The sequence below is a fragment of the Cervus canadensis genome, chromosome 19 (genome assembly GCF_019320065.1).
Source record: "Cervus canadensis isolate Bull #8, Minnesota chromosome 19, ASM1932006v1, whole genome shotgun sequence".
Classification (NCBI taxonomy): domain Eukaryota; kingdom Metazoa; phylum Chordata; class Mammalia; order Artiodactyla; family Cervidae; genus Cervus; species Cervus canadensis.
In genome coordinates, this window is record NC_057404.1 from 48,404,419 (window position 1) to 48,428,708 (window position 24,290).

The 24,290-nt window shown below is 40.9% G+C and overlaps 1 long non-coding RNA gene across 1 annotated transcript in view; it reads right to left on the bottom strand.

The window, feature by feature from the left end:
- LOC122422269 overlaps nucleotides 1-23,075 on the bottom strand; it is an 85,619-nt gene extending 62,544 nt beyond the window's left edge. Inside the window, exon 1 of the long non-coding RNA XR_006263759.1 lies at nucleotides 23,047-23,075. This is a non-coding gene — a long non-coding RNA (uncharacterized LOC122422269). The remainder of the gene's footprint in view (nucleotides 1-23,046) is intronic.
- Nucleotides 23,076-24,290: the final 1,215 nt, after the last annotated feature.

The window sequence follows — 24,290 nt, forward strand, 5'->3', positions numbered from 1 at the left end:
CCTCGGCACTCAGCTTTCTTTATAGTCCAACTCTCACATTCATACATGACCACTGTAAAACCATAGCCTTGACTAGACGGACCTTTGTTGGCAAAGTAATGTCTCTGCTTTTTAATATACTGTCTAGGTTGGTCATAACTTTCCTTCCAAGGAGCAAGCATCTGTAGTGATTTTAGAGCCCAGAAAAATAGTCAGCCACTGTTTCCCCATCTATTTGCCATGAAGTGATGGGACCAGATGCCATGATCTTAGTTTTCTGAATGATGAGCTTTAAGCCAACTTTTTCACTCTCCTCTTTCACTTTCATCAAGAGGCTCTTTAGTTCTTCTTCGCTTTCTGCCATAAGGGTGGTGTCATCTGCATATCTGAGGTTATTGATATTTCTCCCAGAAATCTTGATTCCAGCTTGTGCTTCCTCCAGCCCAGCATTTCTCATGATGTACTCTGTATATAAGTTACATAAGCAGGGTGACAAAATACAGCCTTGACATACTCCTTTTCCTATTTGGAACCAGTCTGTTGTTCCATGTCCAGTTCTAACTGTTGCTTCCTGACTGGCATACAGGTTTCTCAAGAGGCAGGTCAGGTGGTCTGCTCACACTTTATTGTGATCCACACAGTCAAAGGCTTTAGCACAGTCAATAAAGCAGAAGTAGATGTTTTTCTGGAACTCTGTTGCTTTTTCAACGATCCAGCAGATGTTGACAATTTGATCTCTGGTTCCTCTGCCTTTTCTAAATCCAGCTTGAACATCTGGAAGTTCACGACTGACATATTGCTGAAGCCTGGCTTGGAGAATTTTAAGCATCACTTTACTAGTGTGTGAGATAAGTGCAACTGTGCGGTAGTTTGAGCATCCTTTGGCATAGGCTTTCTTTGGGACTGGAATGAAAACTGACCTTTTCCAGTCCTGTGGCCACTGCTGAGTTTTCCAAATTTGCTGGCATATTGAGTGCAGCACTTTCACAGCATATTTTGGGATTTGAAATAGCTCAACTGGAATTCCATCACCTCCACTAGCTTTGTTTGTAGTGATGCTTCCTAAGGCCCACTTGACTTCACATTCCAGGATGTCTGGCTATAGGTGAGTGATCACACCATCGTGATTATCTGGGTCATGAAGATCTTTTTTGTACAGTTCTTCTGTGTATTCTTATCACCTCTTCTTAATATCTTCTGCTTCTGTTAGGTCCCTATCATTTCTGTCCTTTATTGAGCCCATTTTTGCATGAAATGTTCCTTTGATATCTCTAATTTTCTTGAAGAGATCTCTAGTCTTTCCCATTCTATTGTTTTCTTCTATTTCTTTGCAGTGATTGATGAGGAAGGCTTTCTTATCTCTCCTTGCTATTCTTTGGAACTCTGCATTCAAATGGGAATATCTTTCCTTTTCTCCTTTGCTTTTACTTCCTTTCTTTTCACAGCTATTTGTAAGGCCTCCTCAGACAGTCTTTTTGTTTTTTTGCATTTCTTTTTCTTGGGGATGGTCTTGATTTCTGTCTCCTGTACAATGTCATGAACCTCTGTCCATAGATCATCAGGCTCTCTGTCTATCAGACCTAGTCCCTTAAATCTATTTCTCACTTCCACTGTATAGTCACAAGGGATTTGATTTAGGTCATATGTGGATGGTCTAGTGGTTTTCTCCACTTTCTTCAATTTAAGTCTGAATCTGTCAATAAGGAGTTCATGATCTGAGCCACAATCAGTTCCCGGTCTCTTTTTTTGCTGACTGTATAGAGCTTCTCCATCTTGTGGCACATGAGCGCGGCGGCTGTGACGGCACACATGGACATCACCAGATGGTTAATACTGAAGTCAGATTGATTATATTCTTTGCAGCCAAAAATAGAGAAGCTATATACAGTCAGCAAAAACAATACTGGGAGTTGACTGTGGTCCAGAACATCAGGTCCTTATTGCAAAATTCAGGCTTAAATCGAAGAAAGTAGGGAAAACCACTAGACCATTCAGGTATGACCTAAATCAAATCCCTTATGATTATACAGTGGAGATGATTAGATTCATGGGATTAGAGCTGGTAGGCAGAGTGCCTGAAAAACTAGGACAGAGGTTTGTAACATTATATAGGAGGTGGTGAGCAAAACCATCCCCAAGAAAAAGAAATGCAAGAAGACAAAGTGGTTGTCTGAGGAGGCCTACAAAGAGCTGAGAAAAGAAGAGAAGCAAAAGGCAAAGGAGTAAGGGAAAGATATCCAACTGAATGCAGAGTTCCAGAGAATAGCAAGGAGAGATAAGAAAGCTTTCTTAAGTGAACAGTGCAAAGAAATAGAGGAATACGATAGAATGGGAAAGACTAGAGATCTCTTCAAGAAAGTTGGAGATACCAAGGGAACATTTCATGCAAAGATGGGCACAATAAAGGACAAAACAGCAAGGACCTAACACAAGCAGAAGAGATTAATACGTGGCAAGAACGCACAAAAGAACTACACGTAAAAGATCTTAATGATCTGGATAACCATGATTATGTGGTCACTGACTTAGAGCCAAACATCCTGGAGTGTGAAGTCAAGCGGGCCTTAGGAAGTGTTACTATGAACAAAGCTAGTGGAGGTTTTGGGATTCCAGCCTAGCTATTTCAAATCCTAAAAGATGATGCTGTTAAAGGGTTGCACTCAATATACCAACAAATTTGGAAAACTGAGCAGTGGCCACAGGACTGGAAAAGGTCAGTTTTCATTCCAATCGCAAAGAAAGCCTATGCCAAAGAATGTCCAAATTACTGTACAATTGCACCCATTTCACATGCTAGCAAGATTATGCTCAAAATCCTTTAAGCTAGGCTGCAGCATGAACTGAGAACTGAGAACTTCCAGATGTTCAAGCTGGATTTAGAAAAGGCAGAGGAACCAGAGATCAAATTGCCAATATCTGCTGGATCGCAGAAAAAGCAATGGAATTCCAAAAAAAAAACCAAAAAACAAAAACAACTACTGTTTTATTGACTACACTAAAGCCTTTGATTGTGTAGATCACAACAAACTCTGGAAAATTTTTAGAGATGGGAATTCCAGATCCACTTACCTATCCCCAGAAATCCGTATGCAGGTCAAGAAGCAACAGTTACAACCAGACATGGAACAGTGGACTGGTTCAAAATTGGGAAAGGAGTACATAAAAGCTGTATATTGTCACATTGCTTATTTTATTTCCATGTAGAGTACATAATGAGAAAAGCCAGGCTGGATGGCTCATAAGCTGGAATCAAGATTGCCAGGAGAAATATCAATAACCTCAGATACGCAGATCACACCACCATAATGGCACAAAGAGTAAACAGCCTCATGATGAAGGTGAAAGAGGACAGTAAAAAAGCTGGCTTAAAACTCAACATTCAAAAAACTAAGATCATGGCATCCGGTCCCATCACTCTATGGCAAATAGATGGGGAAACAAAGGAAACTGTGACAGATTTTATTTTCTTGGGCTCCAAAATCACTGTGCACTAGTGATTGCAGCCATGAAACTAAAAGACACTTGCTACTTGGAAGAAAAGCTATGACAAACCTAAACAGGATATTAAAAAGCAGAGACATCACTTTGCTAACAAAGGCCCATATACTCAAAGCTATGGTTTTTCCAGTCGTCATGTACGGATATGAGAGTTGGACCACAAAGAAGGCTGAGCACCAAAGAATGATGCTTTTGCACTGTGGTGCTGGAGAACACTCTTGAGAGTCCCTTGGATTTCAAGGAGATCAAACTAGTCAATCCTAATAGAAATCACCCTGAATATTCACTGGAAGGACTGATGCTGATACTGATGCTCCAATAATTTGGCCACCTGATGCAAAGAGCTGACTCATTGGAAAAGACCCTGATGCTGAGAAAGATTGAGGGCAGGAGAGGAAGGGGGCAACAGGGGATAAGATGGTTGAATGGCATCACCAACTCAACAGACATGAGTTTGATTAAACTCTGGGAGATAGTGAAGGACAGGGAAGCCTGGCATGCTGTAGTTCATGGGGCCTCAAAGAGGCAAACATGATTTAGTGAATGAATAAACCAAAAAATGAAGAATATATAAAGAACTCTTACAACTCCACAATAAAAAGATGACCCAATTAAAAATGGGCAAAAGACTTGCATAACTATTTTTCTAAAGATAGACAAATATCCAATAAGTACATGAAAAGATGCTCAACATTATAAACCACTGCTGCTGCTGCTGCCACTGCCAAGTCGCTTCAGTCGTGTCCGACTCTGTGCGACCCCATAGACGGCAGCCCACCAGGCTTCCCCGTCCCTGGGATTCTCCAGGCAAGAATACTGGAGTGGGTTGCCATTTCCTTCTCCAATGCATGAAAGTGAAAAGTGAAAGTGAAGTCGCTCAGTTGTGTCAGACTCTTAGCGACCCCATGGACTGTAGCCCACCAGTCTTCTCTGCCCATGGGATTTTCTAGGCAAGAGTACTGGAGTGGGGTGCCAATGCTTTCTCCATTATAAACCACTAGTGAAACGCAAATTAAAACCACAGTGAGATACCACTTCACACCCACTAGGATGGCAATAATAAAAAAGACAGACAATAACAACTGTTGGCAAGGATATGGAGAAATTGGAACCTTCATACACTGCTAGTAGGAATTTAAAGCAGCTGCTTTGGAAAACAGTTTGGTAGTTCTTCAAAATATTAGACATAGAGTTACTATAAACCCAGAAATTTTACTTCAATATATAAATCCAAGAAAAATGAAAACAAATATCCACACAAAAAGTTGTATGCAAATGTTTATAGTAACATTATTCATAATAATCAAAATGAAACAAATCAAATTATGAATGAATTTTAAAAAGATGGTATATACCTGTAGTGAAATATTATAGAAGAGGAATGATTCTAACACATAACACACATGAACCTTGAAAATCATAACTGTACACTTTAAATGGGTGAATTTAATGGTATGTGTATGTCTCAATAAGACGTTTTTAAAAGTCACCCAGAAATTGAAAAAAAGAGAAGGAATATCTCCAAATATACAAAATCAAAGCTTATTTATTTCTGCCTACCAGATCAACCAAACTAAAGAGACTGAAAATTCAGTGTTGATGAGGGGATGGTTCGGAAATGGACCTCTCATCACTGCTGGTAGCAGTGTGGATTGGAACAGTGTTTTAAATGGGAGTTTGGTAACATATTTTATCATTTTAAATATGCTTTTCCTTTCAGCCAGCAATACAATTTCTAGAAATTTATCCTTTAGATGCTGTATAAAAATACTTGCATGGTAGAAAAGGATGAAAGGATTTTCACTGCAGAGACCTTAAAGTGAAGAACCTATGGCAGTTTCTAAGATTGTTAAACAAATTATGATGCTCCCTTACACTAGAATAAGATACCAGCATTCATTCTCATATGCTCTACCTTCTCTTCCATTATGGCTAAGCTCCTATTTAAGGCTAATGTACTAGGTCTCATCTTTGTTCAACTTCTCAAAGCATTGTACTAGTAAATAAGTCTACATTCTCTCTCTTATACCATCAGTGTTTCCTTACCTACTACATTCTTTGCATCAGCAGAGAACCATGCTATTATTTCCCCCCAAATTAAAATATACCCCCCCAGTCTCTAAACCCTATTTTTCTTCCTGATCTCTCCTTCTACTCCCTGAAAACTTCTCTTAAGAGTTATCCATGCTTGTTTAGAGAAGAATTTAGCAGAAACTATCAGATTTTAAATGTGTATGCCATCAGACCTAGCAATTCCACTATTAGGGATCCCTTTTATATAAATACTTAATAGATATTCATTTATGTTCAAGATTTTATCAGAGAATAAAAGACAAAAAACAAAACAGAGTTGTCTAGGCTCATCTAAAATTTCTTCCTTCCTCCAACTAATAAAAATAAAAAAATAAATGGAAAAAAATAAATAAATAAAATTTCTTCCTTGAGCCCATTCTAATTGGGCTTTCATCCCCACTATTCCTCATAAACTGCTTGTTGAGGTCAGGATTTGCTAAATTCAAAAATCAGTTCTCAAACCAATTCTACAAAAAGCCAAGATAATAGTGCCCAAATATACAGCGAACTGATATAACTTAATCCAAAGTTAAACTTTAAAACTTCTAGACAAATGAAATGGACTATACACTCTTCAGATAACCTCTCAAAAATACTACTTTCAACTGAGTTTTGATGTTTTATCAAAGTAGCAGTGAGCTGGAGTACAGATTTTCTCTCTTGCTACTTTAACCGTCAAATGAACTGAGGGAATTGCTGACACATTTTTATGAAGTTGAGATGCAGCTGTCTGAATACACTTACACTCCAAATGTAGAACAAAGGTAGGATTTCCCCATATCAATAATTTTGCAACTAGCTAAGATACAGGCTAACTATTAAGGTACCAAAATTACAAGATGTAGAACATGGCTCCAATCATTTTAGCCTGTAAAAGATGTAAAGAAAGTATTGCTAAGTTCCTTCCTCAGCCATCTTCCCATAGAAGGAAAAAAAAAAAACAAAACTCTTGATACAGAATCATAAAATCTATAACTTTAATTAATATAGCTTTGCAATCAACACTTCAAGATAAATTGAAGATGTATTTTAATTTGAAGGATCTATGTCAAATTTACAACAATGCTTATCCCTGAGTGATGTAAATGATTCCTATCCAAGAAATTAAAAGTCTAGGTATAAGAATCAATAAATGATCAAATAAATGTATACTATTCCTAAAGATTTATCCACAACATGATGATAAGGAGATTAAATGATCTGATTTTTCAGAAAAGTCTAAATTTGAATTTTATCAAGAAGGAAGATATAAAAAGTTTAGACAAAATTCCAGGTAAAATAACACATGCATAATTTGGGGTAAGTAAAAGGCTGTGCTTTTTTTTTAAATTTTAAATATAAAGTGATAAGCTATACTCTGGATCCAGCAATGATTAGTCATTGACTATATATAAATTATCAAAGTTTAGCTTAAACATTTAAATGAAATGTCCAGTCATAACTTGAGAATAGCACAGAGCAACACAGGATCTACAACATTCAGAGAAGCCAGGGGATGGCGACTGCACCAATGAAATTAAAAGACGCTTTCTCCTTGGAGCAAAGCTATGACAAACCTATGCAGCGTATTAAAAAGAAGAGACATCACTTTGCCGACAAAGGTCCATATAGTCAAAGCTACGCTTTTTCCAGTGGTCGTGTATGGATGTGAAAGCTGGACAGTAAAGAGGGTGAGCACTGCAGAATTGATGCTTTTGAACTGTGGTGTTGGAGAAGACTCTTGAGAGTCCCTTGGAGAGCAAGGAGTAAAACCAATCAATCCAAAAGGATATCAACCCTGAATATTCATTAGAAGGACTGATAGTGAGCTCCAATACTTTGGCCACATGATGCAAAGAGCCAACTCATTGGAAAAGACCCTGATGCTGGGAAAGATTGAAGGCAGGAGGAGAAGGGGACGACAGAGGATGAGATGGTTGGGTGGCATCATTGATTCAATGGATATGAGTTTGAGTAGACTCTGAGAGATGGTGAAGGACAGGGAAGTCTGGCATGCTGCAGTTCATGGGGCCTCAAAGAGTTAGACATGACTTAGCAACTGAACAACAGCTAACAGTGTCCTAGAGATCACTGGGATGTAATCTTCTAAATTTATTCACCAAATTCATTTTTCGTCTAACACTGCCTCAGAATCTATCCTAAATTCTGGTTCTACCTGCCATGCTTAGATTTTCTCATGTGGATGTTTTTATTTTCATATATCTTGTTGATATTGGGAAAGGAGAGTCTTTATTTTGAAACACAAGATCCAATGTGGGCACTTGATTTCATATACAGCTTAGAGATTTAGCCATAGTTTTAGCTGTGCCTTATTTGTTAACTGCCAGTCTTTTTCATCCATAAACTGTCAATCAGTTCAGTTCAGTCACTCAATTGTGTCCAACTCTATGACCCCATGGACTGCAGCATGCCAGGCTTCCCTGTCCATCACCAACTCCTGGAGCTTACTCAAACCCATGTCCATTGAGTCGAGGATGACATCCTCAACTAAATGGACTTTGTTGGCAAAGTAATGTCTCTGCTTTTTAATATGCTACCTAGGTTGGTCATAGCTTTCCTTCCAAGGAGTAAGCGTCTTTTAATTTCATGGCTGCAATCACCATCTGCAGTGATTCTGGAGCCCAAAAAAATCAAGTCTGACACTGTTTCCACTGTTTCCCCATCTATTTCCCATGAAGTAATGGGACCAGACGCCATGATCTTAGTTTTCTGAATGATGAGCTTTAGGCCAACTTTTTCATTCTCCTCTTTCACTTTCATCAGAAGGCTCTTTAGTTCCTCTTCGCTTTCTGCCATAAGGGTGGTGTCATCTGCATATCTGAGGTTATTGACATTTCTCCCAGTAATCTTGATTCCAACTTGTGCTTCTTCCAGCCCAGCGTTTCTCATGATGTACTCTGCATATAAGTTAAATAAACAGGATAACAATATACAGCCTTGACGTACTCCTTTTCCTATTTGGAACCAGTCTGTTGTTCCATGTCCAGTTCTAACTGTTGCTTCCTGACCTGCATATAGGTTTCTCAAGAGGCAGGTCAGGTGGTCTGGTATTCCCATCCCTTGAAGAATTTTCCACAGTTTAGGGTGGTGTCATCTACATATCTGAGGTTATTGATATTTCTCCCGGCAATCTTGATTCCAGCTTGTGCTTCATGCAGCCTAGCATCTGGCATGATGTACTCTGCATATAAGTTAAATGAGCAGGGTGACAATAAACAGCCTTGATGTATTCCTTTCCCAATTTGGAACCAGTCTGTTGTTCTATGTCCGGTTCTAACTGTTGCTTCTTGGCCTGCGAACAGATTTCTCAGGAGACAGATAAGGTGGTCTGGTATTCCCATATCTTTAAGAATTGTCCACAGTTTGTTGTGATCCACACAGTCAAAGGCTTGGCATAGTCAGTAAAGCAGAAGTAGATGTTTTTCTCAAATTCTCTTGCTTTTTTTGATGATTCAGCAGATATTGGCAATTTGATTTGTGGCTCCTCTGTCTTTTCCAAATCCAGCTTGAACATTTGGAAGCTCTTGGTTCACATACTGTTGAAGTGTGGATTAGAGAACTTTGAACATTACTTTGCTAGCATGTGAGATGAGTGCAGTGGTAGTTTGAACACTCTTTGGCATTGCCTTTCTTTGGGATTTGAATGAAAACTGACCTTTTCCGGCCCTGTGGCCACTGCTGAGTTTTCCAAATTTGCTGGCATACTGAATGCAGCACTTTCCAGCATCATCTTTTTGGATTTGAAATAGCTCAACTGGAATCCCATCACCTCCACTAGCTTTGTTCCTAGTGATGCTTCCTAAGACCCACTTGACTTCGCAGTCCAGGATGTCTGGCTCTAGGTGAGTGATAACACCATTGTGGTTATCTAGGTCATGAAGATCTTTTTTATATAGTTCTTTTGTGTATTCTTGCCACATCTTCTTAATATCTTCTGCTTCTGTTTGGTCCATACCGTGTCTGTCCTTTATTGTGCCCATCTTTGCATGAAATATTCCCTTGGTATCTCCAAATTTCTTGAAGAGATCTCTAGTCTTTCCCATTCTATTGTTTTCCTCTATTTCTTTACATTGATTATTGAGGAAGGCTTTCTTATCTCTCCCTGCTATTCTTTGCAACTCTGCATTCAAATGGGTATATCTTTCCTTTTCTTCTTTGCCTTTCACTTCTCTTCTTTTCTCAGCTATTTGTAAGACCTCCTCAGACATCCATTTTGCCTTTTTGCATTTCTTTTTCTTGGTGATGGTCTTGAGTACTGTTGCCTGTACAATTTCAGGAACCTCCATTCATAGTTCTTCAGACACTTCATAAGATCTAATCCCTTGAATCTGTTTGTCACTTCCACTGTATAATCATAAGGGATTTGATTTAGGTCATACCTGAATGGTCCAGTGGTTTTCCCTACTTTCTTCAACTTAAATCTGAATTTGCCAATAAGGAGTTCATGATCTGAGCCACAGTCAGCTCCCAGTCTTGTTTTTGTGGACTATATAGAGCTTCTCCATCTTTGGGTGCAAAGAATATAATCAATCTGATTTTGGTATTGACCATCTAGTGGTGTCCATGTGTAGAGTCTTCTCTTGTGTTGTTAGAAGAGGGTGTCTGTGATAAGCAGTGCATTCTCTTGGCAAAACTCTGTTAGCCTTTGCCCTGCTTCCTTTGGTACTTCAAGGCCAAATTTGCCTATTACTCCAAGTATCTCTTGACCTCCTACTCTTGCATTCCAGTCCCCTATATTGAAAAGGACATCTTTTGAGGGTGTTAGTTCTAGAAGGTCTTGTAGGTCTTCAAAGAACCATTCAACTTTAGCTTCTTCAGCATTACTGGTCCGGGCATAGGTTTGGATTACTGTGATATGGTTTGCCTTGAAAACGAACAGAGATCATTCTGTCATTTTTGAGAATGCATCCCAGTACTGCATTTCAGACTCTTTTGTTGACTTTGAGGGCTACTCCATTTCTTCTAAGGGATTATTGCCCACAGTAGTAAATATAATGGTCATCTGAGTTATATTCACCCATTCCAGTCCATTTTAGTTCACTGATTCCTAAAATGTTGATGTTCACTCTTGCCATCTCCTGTTTGACCACTTCCTATTTACCTTGATTCATGGACCTAACATTCCAGTGTGTGCATGGAACCTTTTGTAGAAGGTCGCCATTATCTTCATTACCTCCACTATAATTTTGGCTTGAGGTCAAACAACAGGGAGGGAACACAGCCCCGCCCATCAACAGAAAATTGGATTAAAGATTTAGTGAGAATGGCCCTGCCTATCAGAACATGACCTAGTTTCTCTCTCAGTCAGTCTCTCCCATCAGTTCAGTTCAGTCTGTTAGTCATGTCTGACTCTTTGCAACCCCATGGACTGCAGCAGGCCAGGCTTCCCTGTCCATCACCAATTCCTGGAGCTTACTCAAACTCATGACCATCAAGTTGGTGATGCCATCCAACCATCTCATCCTCTGTTGTCCCCTTCTCCTCCCACCTTCAATCTTTCCCAGCATCAGGGTCTTTTCAAATGAGTCAGGTTGTCATATCAGGTGGCCAAAGTATTGGAGTTTCAGCTTCAGCATCAGCCCTTCCAATGAATATTCAGGACTGATTTCCTTTAGGATGAACTGGTTGGATCTCCTTGCAGTCCAAGGGACTCTCAAGAGTCTTCTCCAACACCACAGTTCAAAAGCATCAATTTTTTTGGTGCTCTCCCATCAGGAAGCTTCCATAAGCCACGTATCCTTATCCATTAGAGAGCAGACACAATGAAAACCACAGTCACAGAAAACTAATCAAACCGATCACAGGGACCACAGCCTTGTCTAATTCAATGAGCCATGCTGTGTAGAGCCACCCAAGATGGACAGGTCATGGTGGAGACTTCTGATAACACATGGTCCACTGGAGAAGGGAATGGCAAACCACTTCAGCATTCTTGCCTTGAGAAACCCATGAACAGTATGAAAAGGCAAAAAATAGGACACTGAAAGATGAACTCCCCCAGTCAGTAGGTGCCCAATATACTACTGGAGATCAGTGGAGAAATGACTCCAGAAAGAATGAAAAGATGGAGTGAAAGCGAAAATAACACCCAGTTGTGGATGTGACTGATGATGGTAGTAAACTCTGATGTTGTAAAGAACACTGTCAATAGACAACAGGAAATTTATAAATCAAGGGTGTAGCTATCCACAAAGCAAACTCAAGAATTAGGGTGATTTTTGGATTATTTCAGAGATGGTAGAAGAGAAATATTCTTTCTTGAAATTTTTCAGACTATTGGTGTAAGTGCTGAGTTCCTAGGAAACTGGAAAAAAATCCCTTTCCTTTCTCCCCAGATGTTAGAATGGAGGAGGAAATGGCAACCCACTTCAGTATTCTTGCCTGGAAAATCCCATGGACGGAGGAGCCTGGCGGCTGCAGTCCATAAAGTCACATAGAGTCGGACACGACTGAAGTGACTAAGCAACAGCAGAAAATGTTATGAATGAAAGTATTTCCACACCTAATGTGTCCTTCAATGTAGAAGTATCTTCTAATGGAGCAAAAGTACTGATTCCTCCTCTGCCCCTGTATTCCATCCCACATATTTCAGAGCAGGATCCTTCTTTGTCCCTTGATTCACTTCTCACATCCTGGGCATATTTGGGTCAATTCACACTTCTTTCCTCTTCCAGAAGTCTACCTGTCCAGAGAGTGTATGTTCTGACATGTTTTCAGAAATAAAGCAAACTCAGCAATAAAGGCTCCCTGTGGGGGGAGGGGGAGTAGGGGAAATGGACATGAATTTGCCCAGGTAGTTGTGGCAGAGTAGTGAGTCTACCTGACTGTCTGTGTTTGTCATTTTTACTGCCATTTTTTACTAAACTATGTCCTCCAACCTAGCCTTTATCTATAGCAACTCCTTATTTGTCTCTCAGTTGGCTGAGAATTCAGCTAGGAGGAAAGCTAAGCTAAGTCACTCCAGTCGTGTCTGACTCTGTGCGACCCCATAGACGGCAGCCCACCAGGCTCCCCCGTCCCTGGGATTCTCCAGGCAAGAACACTGGAGTGGGTTGCCATTTCCTTCTCCAATGCGTGAAAGAGAAAAGTGAAAGCGAAGTCGCTCAGTCATGTCCGACTCTTCGAGACCCCCATGGACTGCAGCCTACCAGGCTCCTCCGTCCATGGGATTTTCCAGGCAAGAGTACTGGAGTGGGGTGCCACTGGAGGAAGGGGGCATATAAATTGCTGATGGACTAAAACTCAAGTGGAATCCTTCCCAGCGTTGCACAAAACTATATCTACTCAACCACATCAGCTAACTGATATAAAGCTAACTGATATAATATGAGGTTTTTAGATACCAAGTAGGATTCTCTGACTAGCATTATTCAGAAATATTTCCAATTATCTACTATTTTGCCTCTGAAGATATATCTTTACATGTACATTAGTAAGTAGAAATAAGCTGTTAGCTTTCAACTGATGTTTGAATAGTAAAAGTTAACCTTGAACAGTAATTTAAAGCACTGGCCTACTATAAAGAGTGAAGTAAGTCAGAAAGAGAAAGATAAATACCATATTCTAACACATATATATGGAATCTAGAAAAATGGTACTGAAGAAATTACTTGCAGGGCAGCAATGGAGACACAGACATAGAGAATAGACTTATGGACATGGGGAGAGGGGAGGAGAGGATGAGATGTATGGAAAGAATAACACGGAAACTTACCTTACCAGATATAAAATAGATAGCCAAAGGGAATTTGCTGAATGGCTCAGGAAACTCAAACAGGGGCTCTGTATCAACCTAGAGGGGTGGGGTGGGGAGGGAGACGGGAGGGAGGTTCAAAAGTGAGGGGATATATGTACACCTGTGGCTGATTCATGTTGAGGTTTGACAGAAAACAACAAAAGTCTGTAAAGCAATTATCCTTCAATTAAAAAATAAATTAAGTTAAAAAAAAGAGTTGACCAAGTTAAACAGAGCCAATAAATTTATTAAACAAATTAATAACTGAGGAAGAGTACACAAATCTCCTGTATAGAAGTTCACATAATTGATGTAGATATTCCATTCATCTTCTCCTGTAAGAACTCCAAAATTGCAATTTACTGCTGAACAACCATCAATGGGAGAATGTTGGATCCCACCAGAAAAAGATACCCCACGTCCAAGGGCAAAGAAGCCCTACCAAGATGGTAGGAGGGGCAAAATCCTGTTTAGAATCAAACCCCATAATCCATTCTGGTCCATTTTATTTCACTGATTTCTAAAATGTCAAAGTTCACTCTTGCCATCTCCTGTTTGACCACTTCCAATTTACCTTGATTCATGGACCTAACATTCCAGGTTCCTATGCAATATTGTTCTTTATAGCATCGGACCTTGCTTCCATCACCATTCACATACACAACTGGATATTGTTTTCACTCTGGCTCCGTCTCCTCATTCTTTCTGGAGTTATTTCTCCACTGTTCTCCAGTAGCATACTGGGCACCTACTGATCGGGAGAGTTCACCTTTCAGTGTCAAATCTTTTTGCCTTTTCATACTGTTCATGGGGTTCTCAAGGCAAGAGTGCTTAAGTGGTTTGCCATTCCCTTCTCCAGTGGACCACGTTTTATCAGAACTCTCCACCATGATCTATCCAGTGAATGAATACATTCAAGGGATTAGATCTGATAGACAGAATGCCTGAAGAACTATGGACGGAGGTTCATGACATTGTACAGGAGGCAGTGATCAAGACCATCCCCAAGAAAGAGAAATGCAAAAGGGCAAAATGGTTGTCTGAGGAGGCCTTACAAATAGATGAGTAAAGAAGAGAGGCTAAAGGCAATGCAGGAAAGGAAAGATATACCCATTTGAATAAAGAGTTCCAAAGAAGAGAAAGGAGAGATAAGAAAACTTCTCCTCAGTGAACAATGCAAATAAACAGAGGAAAACAATGGAATGGGAAAGACTTGAGATCTCTTGAAGAAAATCAGAGATAACAAGGGAAAATTTCATGCAAAGATGGGCACAATAAAGGACAGAAACAGTATGCACCTAACAGAAGCAGAAGATATTAGAAGAGGTGACAAGAATACACAGAACTATACAAAAAGGATCTTAATGACCCAGACAACCATGATGGTGTGATCACTCACCTAGAGCCAGACATCCTGGAATGTGAAGTCAGGTGGGCCTTAGGAAGCATCACTACGAACAAAGCTACTGGAGGTTATGGAATTCCAGTTGAGCTATTTCAAATCCTAAAAGATGATGCTGTGAAAGTGCTGCACTCAGTATGCCAGCAAATTTGGAAAACTCAGCAGTGGCCACAGGGCCGGAAAAGGTCAGTTTTCATTCCAATCCCAAAGTAGGGCAATGCCAAAGAATGCTCAAACTACTGCGCAACTGCACTCATCTCACAAGCTACAAAGTAATGCTCAAAGTTCTCCAAGCCAGGCTTCAACAGTACGTGAACCAAGAACTTCCAGATGTTCAAGCTGGATTTACAAAAGAGAGAGGAGCCATAGATCAAATTGCCAACATCTGCTGAATCATCAAAAAAGCAAGAGAATTTGAGAAAAACATCTACTTCTGCTTTACTGACTATGCCAAGCCTTTGACTGTGTGGATCACAACAAACTGTGGACAATTCTTAAAGATATGGGAATACCAGACCACCTTGTCTGTCTCCTGAGAAATCTGTATGCAGGCCAAGAAGCAACAGTTAGAACCGGACATAGAACAACAGACTGGTTCCAAATTGGGAAAGGAATACATCAAGGCTGTTTATTGTCACCCTGCTCATTTAACTTATATGCAGAGTACATCATGTGAAACGCTGGGCTGGAAGAAGCACAAGCTGGAATCAAGATTGCCGGGAGAAATATCAATAACCTCAGATATGCAGATGACACCACCCTTTTGGCAGAAAGTGAAGAGGAACTAAAGAGCTTCTTGATGAAAGTGAAAGAGGAGAGTGAAAAAGCTGGCTTAAAACTCAACATTCAAAAAACTAAGATCATGGCATCTGGTCCCACCACTTCATGGCAAATAGATGGGGATACAATGGAAACTGTGACAGACTTTATTTTGGGGGGCTCCAGAATCACTGCAGATGGTGACTGCAAACATGAAATTAAAAGACATCTACTCCTTGGAAGAAAAGCTATGACCAACCTAGACAGCATATTAAAAAGCAGAGACATTACTTTGCCAACAAAGGTCCATCAAGTCAAACCTATGGTTTTCCCAGTAGTCATGTACAGATGTGAGGGTTAGACCATTAAAAAAAAGCTGAGTGCCGAAGAATTGATGCTTTTGAACTATGGTGTTGGAGAAGACTCTTTAGAGTCCCTTGGACTGTGAGGAGATCCAACCAGTCCATCCTAAATGAAATCAGTCCTTATTGTTCATTGGCAGGACTGATGCTGAAGCTGAAGCTCCAATACTTTGGCCACCTGATGCAAAGAACTGACTCACTGGAAAATACTCTGATGTTGGGAGACATTGAAAGCAAGAGGAGAAGGGGACAACCGGGGATGAGATGGTTGGATGGCATTACTGACTGGATGGACATGAGTTTGAGCAAGCTCTGGGAGTTGGTGAAGGGCAGGGGAGCCTGGCATGCTGCAGTCCATGGGGTCACAAAGAGTCGGATATGACTGAGTGAATGAAGTGAACTGATTCTGCTCTCAAGGAGGTGGAGCATATCTTCCCTATCCTTAAGTGCAGTCTGTGCACAATGAACTCCTTACAGAGTATAGGATGGAAAGGGGGAAAAAAGACACCTCTAAGGTGGAGGCCCCGACAAACAGTACCTCAGTCAGGTATTCCATGCCAGCATCAGTGATAAATCATATCAATGGTGTGCACCTTTGGTATAATGTGATGAGATGTTCACCTCTCTCGTCATTCTCCCGAAATCCATAACCATAATCTAATCATGTGGGAAAACAAGAGGCAAACTGCAACTGAGGGACAATGTACAAAGTCTTGACACCTGACTCGTTCTCAAAACTGTCAAAAGCATCAAAAACAATAAAAGTCTGAGAAACTGTTACAAACAAAAGGCACTGCAAAGATGTACAGCAATTAAATGCAATTATGGTATCTTGAATGGGATCCTGATACAGAAAAGAGGCAACAGATAAAAATGAAGGAAATCAAAATAAGTATGGAATTAAGCTGATGAAAATAAAATTCAAGAACTACTTATCAAATGTACGAATGATTCCTTAACATATCCTTGTTCTTGCTAAACTTCTTCGAGCAGGATGAACTGAAAGAGGATAGGCTTTGCCATGAATCAGATCAAATCTGATCTTAGCTTCACCCCTTGATAGCTGTTGGATCCTGAACAAGTTTCTTTTAACTTCACCAAGCCTATTTCCTCATTTTAAAAAGGTGCTATATCTGCTCCATAAGATTATTGTTAGGATAAAATGAGATAACTGTACATAACCTAGCACAGTAATTGGCACATAGTAGGAGCTCAGTAAATGCTAAAATCCAACCTGTTCGCAAGTTGCAATGAGACCTAAAAGCCTAAAAGGGCAGTTCTTGTATGTCATGTAGAAAGTTGAATGTTTACTTTAAATCTCATGTTGTAGATTAATACTTTGCCATATGACACTTAAGTGGCGGATATCACTTGTCAGAAATTAAAATATTTTGAATGCAATATGCATGCCCTGGATGAGCAATAAAGTCTTTCTCAGCTGTTAGAACTTTTCATAAATCTTCACCTTGTATTCGTTTGGTCTTTGCTTATTTGAGATCTAATTATATGTGGCCTATTTGAAAAGTTCTTTCTGAATATCTCTTATCTTATTAAAAAAGAGAGCAGGTAAAAGTGAATGACCATTTAATTCACTATAATGGTTAATAAGAAAAGTGACAGACAATGCATTTTGGTCATGAACTGTGCCTTAATAAAAAGTGAGTTTTCAGACTTCCTGGTGGTCCAGTAGTTAAGAATCCACTGTGCAATGCTGGGCATAGGCATCGGATCCTTGGCTGGGGAACCAAGATCCCACATGATGCAGAGCAGCTAAGCCCGAGTGCCGCAACTACTGAATCTCTGTGCCACAACTAGAGAGTCTGTGAGCCACAGCGAAAAATCCCACATGACGGAACTAAGACCCAACCTGATGCAGAAAAACAAATAAAAAAATTTTTTAAGATTATATTTTTTAAAGTGAGTTTTCTTTCTAATTGCAAAAAAAGGAAATTCAGTAACAGCAACCAAAAGCATTCCAGGCCTACATCCCATACTGAAATACAAAAGTATAAGCCAAAAGTAAAAGCGTTTCATCTTCTATTTAGATACCAACAACTAAACAGAATTGATATGAACCTGAAAATATGTGATAATCATAATTTTTTTGTATAAAAGAACTGTTAGTAGCAAAAAGACATCAACATGTGAATAGCAAAGCAGTGCAATTTCCAAAGTCATCTCCTGTTACATACTGACTGTGGAAAAAAACTCATTTCACGAGATTAGTCCTCTCATATTAAGAATTAAGAGCATCCTCTAGTGGCAGGTTAAGGATTTTACAGAATGGCCTTGCAGAAACCAAAATGCCTTTTAGTTCTTCACTCTGAGCAGAAAGTACTTTCATCAAAGGAACCTGGGGAAGTTCAGGGGCAAATTTGCTAATTAACTTTATCAAATAATAATTTCATCCCCACTTTTACTGTTCTTAATAGTTATGTTAGGCAGGAAGTTAAATAACTCCTTGGTAAAGAATCCACCTGCAAGTCAGGATACCCTGGTTTGATTCCTAGGTCAGGAAGATCCCCTGGAGAAGGGATAGTCTACCCACTCCAGTATTCTTGGGCTTCCCTGTGGCTCAGCTGGTAAAGAATCTGCCTGCAATGCAGGAGACCTCGTTCGATCCTTGGGTTGGGAAGATTCCCTGGAGAAGGGAAAGGCTATCCACTCCAGTATTCTGGCCTAGAGAATTCCACGGACTGTATAACCAATGGGGTCGCAAAGAGCTGGACACGACTGAGCGACTTTCACCTCACTTCAATGAGCAACTAGGGGTGGCCTAGCTGAAAAGTATGCAAGCTGATCTCCAAACCCCATCCCAGACACAGAGGGAAATCTCACAGACATGCAACAAAATAACCACAGAGACTTTTACAACTCCTGCACATATTCCCTAGGCACATAGTGGATACAAACTAACCACAGGGGCTTCCTCTAGTGACCCTAGACAGCTAGGAGTCCATTAAGGGTTTATAAATATTCTATACATATATACATCAGATTATAACACACTGAAATATGGGAAGATGTGTGCAATAGAGCCTGTTAGATAACTTGAAACTGTCAATCAGCCTTGAGCATATGCCCATTTGCATTCCCTTTCTTGATCTGTGTTGGGTACAAGCCCTAGTTTGCACAGGGCACAACCAAAAGGAGGAAAGGGCAAGCATAAAAAGAGGAAAGCCAAGCAGGGTTATTACAATGACTTCTCTGGAGTCAGTCTACTCCTGCGTTTTGGGAGTGAATGTTTAACAAAATATCTATCTGCTTGATCTGTAACTGAGCTGTAACTTGTCAGTTGCTTTAAACCCTTTAGTCGGTTGTTCCAGATTTTTGTTGTGAAAGCAACTGAGAGATAAACTTACCTGACAATTACATTGTGTGTTCTTTTTCAATATGTGTAGTTTTGATAACCACATTCAAGGAGTTTCCTGGGGGCGGGGGGGGGGCGTCCAGTGGTTAGGACCCCTCTGTACCTCCATTGCTACAGCACTGGTTTCAATCTCTAGTCTGAGAACTAAGATCCTGCAAGCAGTGTGGTGTGGCCAAAAATAAATAAAAACCACATGACCTTCTAGAACTAACACTCAAAAAAGATGTTCTTTTCATCATAGGGGACTGAAATGCAAAAGTAGGAAGTCAAGAGATACCTGGAGTAATAGGCAAATTTGGCTTTGAAGTACAAAATGAGGCAGGGCAAAGGCTAACAGAGTTTTGCCAAGAGAATGCACTGGTCATCACAAACACCCTCTTCCAACAACACAAGAGAAGACTCTATACATAGACATAACCAGATGGTCAACACCGAAATCAGGTTGATTATATGCTGTGCAGCTGAAGATGGAGAAGCTCGATATAGTCCGCAAAAACAAGACTGGGAGCTGACTGAGGCTCAGATCATGAACTCCAGGTTGCCAAATTCAGACTTAAATTGAAGAAAGTCGGGAAAACCACCAGACCATTCATGTATGACCTAAATCAAATCCCTTACGATTATACAGTGGAAGTGGCAAATAGATTCAAGAGATTAGATCTGATAGAGTACCTGAAGAACTTTGGACAGAGGTTCCTGACCATTGTACAGGAGGCAGTGATCAAGACCATCCCCAAGAAAAAAATGCAAAAAGGCAAAACGGTTGTCTGAGGAGGCTTTACAGATAGCTGAGAAAAGAAGAGAAGTGAAAGGCAAAGGAGAAAAGGGAAGATATACCCATTTGAATGCAGAATTCCAAAGAATGGCAAGGAGAGATAAGAAAGCCTTCCTCAGGGATCAAGGCAAAGAAACAGAGGAAAACAATAGAATGGGAAAGACTAGAGATCTCAAGAAAACTGGAGACACCAAGGGAATATTTCATACAAAGATGGGCACAATAAAGGACAGAAATGGTATGGACCTAACAGAAGCAGAAGATATTAAGAAGAGGTGGCAAGAATACGCAGAAGAACTATGTAAAAAAGATTTTCATGACCCAGATAATCACAATGGTGTTATCACTCACCTAGAGCCAGACATCCTGGAATGTGAAGTCAGGTGAGCCTTAGGAAGCATCACTATGAACAAAGTGAGTGGAGGTGATAGGATTCCAACTGAACTATTTCAAATCCTAAAAGATGATGCTGGAAAGTGCTGCACTCAATATACCAGCAAATTTGGAAAACTCAGCAGTGGCCACAGGACTGGAAAAGGTCAGTTTTCATTCCAATCCCAAAGAAAGGCAATGCCAAAGAATGTTCAAATTACCACACAACTGTACTCATCTCACACGCTAGCAAAGTAATGCTCAAAATTCTACAAGCCATGTTTCAACAGTATGTGAACCGTGAAATTCCAGATACTCAAGCTGGATTTAGGAAAGGCAGAGGAACCAGAGATCAAATTGCCAACATCTGTTGGATCATTGAAAAAGCAAGAGAATTCCAGAAAAACATCTACTTCTAATTTATTGATTATACCAAAGCCTTTGACTGTGTGGATCACAACAAACTGTGGAAAATTCTTAAAGATATGGGGATACCAGACCACCTTACCTGCCTCCTGAGAAAGCTGTATGCAGTTTGCGAAGCAACAGTTAGAACCAGACATGGAACAACGGTCTGGTTCCAAATTGGGAAAGAAATATGTCAAGGCTGTATATTATTACCCTGCTTACTTAATTTATATGCAGAATACATTATGCAAAATGCTGGGCTGAAGGAAGCACAGACTTGCTTGGAATCTTGTCTTGGAATCAGTCTTGGAATCAAGACTGCTGGGAGAAATATCAATAACCTCAGATACGCAGATGACACCACCCTTATGGCAGAAAGTGAAGAGGAACTGAAGAGCCTCTTGATGAAAGTGAAAGACGAGGGTGAAAAAGCTGACTTAAAACTCAACATCCAAAAAACTAAGATCATGGCATCTGGTCCCATCACCTCACGGCAAATAGATGGGGAAACAATGGAAACAGAGACAGACTTTATTTTCTTGGGCTCTAAAATCACTGCAGATGGTGACTGTAGCCATGAAATTAAAAGATGCTTGTTCCCTGGAAGAAAAGTTATGACTAACCCAGACAGCATACTGAAAAGCAGAGACATTACTTTGTCGACAAAGGTCCATCTAGTCAGAGCTATGGTTTTTCCAGTAGTCATGTATGGATGTGAGAGTTGGACTATAAAGAAAGCTGAGTGCCAAAGAATTGATGCATTTGAACTGTGGTGTTGGAGAAGACTCTTGAGGGACCCTTGGATTACAAGGAGAGCTAACAGTCAATCCTAAAGGAAATCAGTCCTGAATATTCACTGGAAGGACTGATGCTGAGGCTGAAGCTCCAATACTTTGGCCACCTGATGCAAAGAACCGACTCGTTGGAAAAGACCCTGATGCTGGGGAATATTGAAGGCAGGAGAAGGGCACAACAGAGGATGAGATGGTTGGATGGCATCACCGACTGGATGGACGTGAGTTCGAGCAAGCTCTGGGAGTTGGTGATGGACAGGGAAGCCTGGCATGCTGCAGACCATGGAGTCAAAAAGAGGTTGGACACAACTGAGCAACTGAACTGAACCTCAATTCTTTGTAGATAGAGATAGCCTATTAACTGAATGGGCCATTTATTGTCAGAATCATGCGTGTGTGGGTTTGTGTGTGTATTACACATGCAGTATTCAACTTCAAGGAATGAAAGCGCTGATAAAACCTCCCTGAAGCCAGACAGGTTTGATGAAGTCCAACTTAAGTCCAATTCTTACTTATCCTTTTCATCTCCCTAAGTCAAAGGTCATCAGCAACAGAAATACTCAGGAGAACAGAAATGTCTTCTCCATCTGAGAACCAATGAACCTTTCCTGATCTCATTTCATGTTTTCAAAGGGGGTCCTTTTCTCAGTACAAGAGAAAGGCTGGGAATATACCAAATAAATGTCTTCTCGTTTTATACTCTTGCCCTTCTCCTTCCTCTGAACTCTTCTATACTCATCCAAACCCTTGATTTCTCATTCCTTATTAAATTAAAATAAGTAAATCAATGTTCTTCCTCATCAGTTATTTCTACAAAGACAGAGATGTCACCTTTGGATAAAGCTCAACTGTAGTGCTGGGATGCGAGGTTTGCCTATAGCGACGGCTCAGCTGCTTTGGCGCAAACAACGTTCAAAATGCCACACACGGGGACAACTGGAAAGTTTCAGGAATGCCCAGCGGCAGACATCCGTCAAGGTCCCACAAAGGACAGTGCCGGGGACCCGGGAGAGTCGCCGAGAACGGTGACAGGAATTGCAGATGGAGTCTTCCTCCCTGCAGTCTGACCGTGGGTCCCCTCCCCTGACTTGTAATCGGGCGCCAACGCCAGGGAACGTGTGGGACGCGGAGCCCGCAAACCTCACCCGCCTGCCCGCTGTGTGCATGCGCTTCTGGCTCTCTGGAGCCTGGACCACCGTCTGCTCCACGCCCGGAGCGCCGGCGAGCGAGGCCGAGCCGCGCCCTGCGCCCGCACACCCAGCCCGGGCCCCGCCTCGCGCTCCACCGCCTACCCACCCCACCGCCGCCCAGCCCCAGGCTGGCTCGGGGCGCCGGCCCAGGCCTCCCGCCGGCCGGGCGCCGCTCCGCCTGGGAGCGAGGAGCCAGGGGCGCGCGCGGAGAGGCCCGGGGGCGAGCGCGAAGCTGCGGGTCCTCAGAGTAAACGGCGCGCTCGGCCGAAGAGGGGAGGGAGGAAGGCTCCAGAAAGGCAGAGGGCCCTCAAGCCCTGAGCGGGACCTACCTAGCTGAGCTCCGGGCGCCGGAATCCCCGCCCCGCCCGCGGGCGCGCGCCGCCGTCCGGGGCGGGGCCTCTGCCCTCGGGGGGTCCGGGGGTTCCCGGGAAGGGCCGGCCGCCAGACCTCGGTTGCCCCTCACCTGGACTCAGTCGTGTCTCCAGGGAGAAGCTGCCAATTGTTCCTTCCCTTGAGAAGGAAGCGTGGAAACAAAATCTGTAAAACCTTGACAGGCCCCTGACTCCCTTGAGTTCCTCCTGAAATGACTTCCAGGGAGAGTGAGTCATAAAACAATATTACCTTCTTTCATATAATTAATATAATCATTTAATTTTTAGAGTTTCTCTGTTTGTCTTTCACGGATGCTTTCAAATAAATCAATCTAGACTATATTTTATTATATTTTATTTATTAAAAATTTCTACCTCCTCGTGGGAGTGCTGCGATGATAAATTAATATTTGCTAAGTGCCTGGAAGGTGAAAACTACATAAAACTTGATGGAGTTACTCTATTATTATTGATACAGGAAAACTAACTTGATGGGATTGGTAACCCATACCATCTGCTTTATTAACTGAAATTACAATGTAAAAAGGCTTTGCCTATTGAGGCAAAGTGGTCAAGTACAGAACTAATGATCCAAGTGATTCAAATTCCCCTCAAAAAGGAATCCTGCTTTGAAAGAAAAGTTGAGCCTTCTGACTGATTTGGTTTTGTTTTATTCTATTATTACTGGTGTATTTAAATTAATTAGGTATATAAATGTAATCAGCTGGACAACTTCTCAATTTTAATTTCTCCTTCCTGTGGTTTAAAATGAATTATTTGATGGCCAGGTCTTGCATTAACAAATTGAGAATTAAATAGTGCTCTCCTTTCACTGCAACCCCCTCTTTTACTTTATATTCAAGTATTGTGATAGAAATTTAAATAAAATTCCAAAGAACGTCAAGTATTTTTGCATGTGCCATCATTAGTTGCACAACATTTCTGATTAATAGAGAGGGATAAGGCTAAAAATGTCTGATTTTTCTGGTAACCAGAGCAAAAACAGTCATTATGTCTAGACTTGAATTTCCATTTAAACTTACTTCTACTGTATTTTAACTATAAGAACAATTGCTTTAAATCACCCTCTTTATTTTGCTGAAGTAACGTGGTCATAACCCTGGAGATAACTTGGTACCAAATGTGTTTCCAAAGTAATACGAAGGGTTTTAGGAATAAATAATTTTTTCAATGCAGTTTTT